The 5,581-nt window shown below is 44.0% G+C and overlaps 1 pseudogene; it reads left to right on the top strand.

The window, feature by feature from the left end:
- Nucleotides 1-1,155: 1,155 nt before the first annotated feature.
- LOC142437635 (large ribosomal subunit protein uL30-like 1 pseudogene) lies at nt 1,156-1,898 on the top strand (annotated as a pseudogene).
- The last annotated feature ends 3,683 nt before the right edge of the window (nt 1,899-5,581 follow it).

Raw genomic sequence — 5,581 nt, 5'->3', positions numbered from 1 at the left:
AGGACAACTGCCCCTCCCCCCAGAAGAGTTTACTTTAGAGGTTGGCACTGAAGCTGCAGCTAGGGGAGAGGGCCATGTCTGAGCAGAACACATAGGAGCAAATGAATGGGAAGGAAGAGAGTGTAGCACATCCTGGCCCACCAGGCCTGGAGAATGATATCCCTGCTCTAAACAACCAGTGCATAGAGTGGATCCTATGGTTGATCCCATTAAGAGACATGAAGTCCCTCTCTGACCCATGGCCCTACGGGGGACAACACTGGAGACTCGGTGTCGGGATTGGCTTGGGGACAACACTGGAGACTCGGTGTCGGGATTGGCTTGGGGACAACACTGGAGACTCAGTGTCAGGACAGGTCTGGACTGGCTCTGCGACACCGAGACAAAACACTAAAGGCATGTGGCAGAGCAACGGGGGAGCAGAACAAAGAGCTCCTAAGGAGTGCAAAGGATAAACTTGGGGACCAGAGCGTGGCACTCCATCGGACTTGACTGGAGGACACGCCTAGAGGTCAAAAATCAGACCTTCATCTATTTACAGTTTTTTCTTTCTTTTTGAAATTTTAAAACTTTTTCTTTTTTAAAATTAATTTATTCTTTTGAGGGTCATTGGTTTTCTTTTTTGGTATCATCATTGTGTTCTCTTTTGTCGCTTTGTCTTGCTATGCTTTGTTTTTTGGTGCATATTATTATTTCTGCAGATCTACCTAGATAAGATAGGCTGGATGAACAGTCTGGAGGAGAAAACAAGGGGATCCCTACTGGGCATATACCCAGAAGAGGCAAGAAGCAAACCACAGCCAGACATCTGTGCCCCATTGTTCTCACAGCACAGTTCACAAATGCAAGGAGTTAGGAACAACCCAAATTTCCAACAACAGATGAATGGATTAAAAAACTATGACAATAATTTATGAATTATGGAGTGTTCATGGGGCAGGGAGCGGGGAGAGAGAAGGGAAAATGAGCAGCCGATATTAAGGGTTCAAGTAGAAGGCAAATGCTTTGAGAATGATGATGGCAACAAAGGTACAAATGTGCTTGACACAATGGATGTACGTATGGATTGTGATAAGAATTGTATGAGCCCCCAATAAAATGATATATTAAAAAAATTACCAAAAAACCCAAATCTATGGTACAGGCCTCAACGTTGGAAAGATGGAGGAAGAAGAGCCAAGGAAAAAGATCCCTTTGGTGCCAGAAAATCTCCTGAAAAAAAGGAAGGCTTACCAGGTTCTCAAAGCCACCCAGGAGCTTTTGGAAAAGAAGAAGCAGAGGGAAGGGAAAGACTTGAGGTTCAAGCGACTGGAATCATTCCTGCTTGATTCCCGGCAACAGCAGCGGGACAGGGTCTGCATCAGACAACTGGAGGGGAAAGCACATGTCTTGGAATTGGCTGCCCAATGGACATTCCCTGGCCTTTGCTGTACGCATCTAAAGGATCAAGAGGGTGAGTTTTCTGATGAAGAAGACCATTGCGAGACTTCATCTGAAGAAGATCTTCAGCGGTGTCTTTGTCAAAGTGACACCATGACCCTGAAAATGCTGCTTATGGTGGAGCCCCATGTGACGTGGGGCTTTCCAAACCTGACATCTGTCCGGGAACTCATCCTGAAACACGGGCAAGCCTAGGTTAAGAAAAAGACCATCGCACTGACCGACAACACAGTGACTGAGGAGCACCTGGGGATGTTTGGTGTCATTTGCTTGGAAGACCTCATTCCTGAAATAGCCTTCCCAGGGAAGTATTTGCAGGTGGTCTCTCAGTTCTTGCACCCGTTCCATCTCTCTGTGGCCCGTCATGCTACCAAGAACAGAGTGGGCTTCCTCAAGGAGATGGGCTCACCTGGCTATCGTGGAGAACCATCAACCAACTCATCTGGCAGCTGAACTAGACACAGACTATCTGAAAGCAAAGTGCCTGGGTGGAGGCTCGAGCTTATGTTTCCTGAATAGACACCCCTGGTCTTCAAGGAAATTCCTTTCCCCTGTCTTCAGCAACTGCAGGGGAGAGACAATGGGTAGGGTGCATGGCAAGCACCTCTCTTAGCCCAAGGAGAAATCCCAGTGGTTTTTGCTTGACCACGGCTCCTCCTGAAATCAGTGAAGAACTGACAGCTGGCCTTGAGGAGGAGGGAGTTCTGCAGTGCCTTATCTTCTGTCGGGAGTTAATGTTGGTGAATACCCAAGCTCGGTGATCGGGCTCCCCAGGCCTCTGTAGCAGTGGAGCAAGCTCAGGGACATACTTGACTTGAGGGTGCTTAGGGCCTGGTCTTAGAAAGAACTTGAAATACAATGACAAGTTCAAACAAACAATGGTACATACATACAATGGCTAAAAAGCAGTGATGAATGCACGGAGCACATTGCCGCATGGAACAACTAGAGGAAATCATGCTAAGCAAAGTAAGCCAAGCACAAAAGGACAAGTACAACATGAGTCTGCAGAGGTAAGCTTAAAAAAATGCAAAAGGGTCATAGGGAAAAAGCTACTGTATACAAACAGTAGAGGGTGAGGTCCACGTAGTCTGGTAGGGGCCAGACCAAATCCAGGTATACATATGGTAGCCAACTAAAAAGGATGAGGGAAAAGGAAATTAGTATTGAGGGAGCAGGGCAATAACCCACCCAGGGGGAGGGTATTGTTTATACCTTCACAGGGAAAGAGGGACCAGACATCAACCCAGTTCTCCAAGATGTGAATGCAACATACTAGCATAAAGCAGGGAACCACTAGAGAGGTCTGAAGGGCCGGACCCAATCCAAACTATGTGGACAGCCTCCCCTCCCCCGAGAAGAATTTACTTCAGAGGATAGCACTGAAGCTACAGCTCAGGTAGAGGGACATGTCTGATCAGAGCACACAGGAGCAAAAGAAGGGTGAGGAAGAGAGAGTGGAGCACATCCTGGCCCACCAAGCCTTGAGGAAAATATCCCCACTCATAGTGGCCAATGCACAGAGAGAACCATATGGTCGGTGCCACAACATCCCTCATTGACCCATAGCCCTACAGGGGACAACACTGGAGACACAGTGTGGTCATTGCACCTGATCTGACCCCACCACACCAACGCAAAACACTAATGGGTACACAACAGAACAGCAAGGGGAGCAGAGCAAGGAAGCCCTGAGGGAATATCAAAAATAGACTTGGAAGCCAGGGCATGGCACCCCATCAGACTCAACCAGTAAGCATTCCTACAGGTCAACAAATAGACCTTGAGCTATTTACAGGCTTTCTTTTCTTTTTTTTAAATAATTTTGTTGTGTTGTTTTGTTTTCTTTTGTGACTTTGTTTTGCGCTGTCTTGTTTTGGTGCCTATGATTATCTCTGCAGGTCTATCTGGATAAGATAGGTGGGATAAACAATCTGGAGGAGAAAACAATGGCACCAATGGTTCCGATGGGGACATGGGAGAAGGGGAGGTGGGGAAAAGAAGCAGTGTTAACAAACCCAGGGAGAAATGATCCAAAATCAGTGGCAAGGAGAGTATAAGAGGCCTGGTAGGGCTTGATCAAGGGCAATGTAACCGAGAGGAATTACTGAAACCCAAATGAAGGCTGAACATGATAGTTGGACAAGAGGAAAGTAAAAGGAAACAGAGGAAAGAACTAGGAGGCAATGGCCATTTATAGAGGTCTAAATACAGGCATGTATAAATGTAAATATAGTTAAATATAATGATAGGGAAATATATCTATGTACATATATTTATTTATAGGTTTAGTATTAAGGTAGCAGATGGACATTGGACCTCCACTCAAGTACTCCTTCAGTGCAAGAACATTTTGTTCTATTAAACTGGCTTTCCATGATGCTCACCTTCCCGACAAGATCACAGAAGACAAAGCAGGTGCATAAGCAAATGTGGTGAACAAAGTGGATGGTGGCCGGCTATCAAAAAGATGGACAAAAGGGTCTGGGGTCTTAAAGGATTGAAGATAAACAGGCTGCCATCCAGCTCAGAAGCAACAAAGCCCACATGGAAGAAGCACACCAGCCTGTGTGATCATAAAGTGTCAATGGGATCAGGTAACTAGCATCAAAGAACAAAAAAATCATGCCATTGTGAATAAGAGGGAGTGCAGATTGGTGACCCAAAGCCCATATGTAGGCAACCGGACATCCCCTTACAGAGGGTCACAGAAAGGAGACTATCCAGTCAGGGTGCAGTGTAGCAACGATGAAACATACAACGTTCCACTAGTTCTTAAATGCTTCATTCCTCCCCCGCTCTATTATGATCCCAATTCTACCTTACAAATCCAGCTAGACCAGAGGATGGACACTGGTACAGATAGGAACTGGAAACACAGGGAATCCAGGACAGATGATCCCTTCAAGACCAGTGGTGAGAGTGGCGATACCAGGCGGGTGGAGGGAAGGTGGGTAGAAAGGGGAAATGATTACAAGGATCTACATATAACCTTCTCCCTTAGGGATAGACAACAGAAAAGTGGGTAAAGGGAGATGTCTGACAGTGTAAGCCTTGACAAAATAATAATAATTTATAAATTATCAAGGGTGAGGGAGGGAGGGCAGTGGAGGGAGGGGGAAATGAGGAGCTGATACCAAGGGCTCAAGTAGAAAGAAAATGTTTTGAGAATGATGATGGCAACAAATGTACAAATGTGCTTGACACAAAGGATGTATGTAGAGATAGTGATAAGAGTTGTATAAGCCCCCAATAAAATTATTTAAAACAAAAAAGAAAAGAAATTAAATTCTTCTCAGAAACTGTTTAAGGCTACATAGTTTTATAAACCAATGCTATAACACTTTCAAATAATAAGAGTAATGATTTTTAAAATCCCATTGTAGTTCATTTTTTCAAGTATGTACTGAAGAATAAAAGTGCCCTCTTCTTTTTTCTTGAAATCCGTATAAACCTCATCTTCAGACATGACAAACACACACACATACACAGCAACCCTCATAAGCTAATATGAAAGTCAACATCTGAAATATACTGTTGGCAAATTAAATTCTGTTCTATATGAAAAGAATACACAAAGAAAAGTAATTACCCATAATTAAGAAATGCATTGATAAAATTCATAGTATTAACAGTGAAGAGAGAAAAAGCAAATCATTGCATCATTAGATAGATGTTAATAAGCTAGTTGAGAAAAACTCACTAATTTGCATGATCATTAATGTCAGACGGAATTCTTTGGAATGTGACTTTTGGGTTAGAGATGCTTCTTAGCAGCTCACAGTCGTACCGAGCCTCTGATGCCATCAGAAGAGGTGGGTGGTAATTATTCCTGAAACTATCAACTAGAAAAAGTCAAACAGAGCCTCTGAGATTTGGCCATTAACTCATAGATACAAGCTGACAGCAATTCCAGTCAGGCAGCTGCTCAGAGAACCTGGAGTAGTGGACAGTTGTTAATCTTTGTCATGGCAACCATGCTAGTCATGATTTATTGGAAGCCTGAAACTTGTCAGTGTTAGTGTTTGGGAATTTGCTTATCCATTATACGACTCCTCTTTTTCATTTAAAAATATTATTGGTTTATTTTTTCTTTCTACAAACTCTGCTTCCTCTCTAGAATTAAATACCTAGACAGCAG

Source organism: Tenrec ecaudatus, chromosome 1 (assembly GCF_050624435.1).
Source record: "Tenrec ecaudatus isolate mTenEca1 chromosome 1, mTenEca1.hap1, whole genome shotgun sequence".
Lineage (NCBI taxonomy): Eukaryota > Metazoa > Chordata > Mammalia > Afrosoricida > Tenrecidae > Tenrec > Tenrec ecaudatus.
This window is presented reverse-complemented; position numbering and strand designations above follow the sequence as displayed.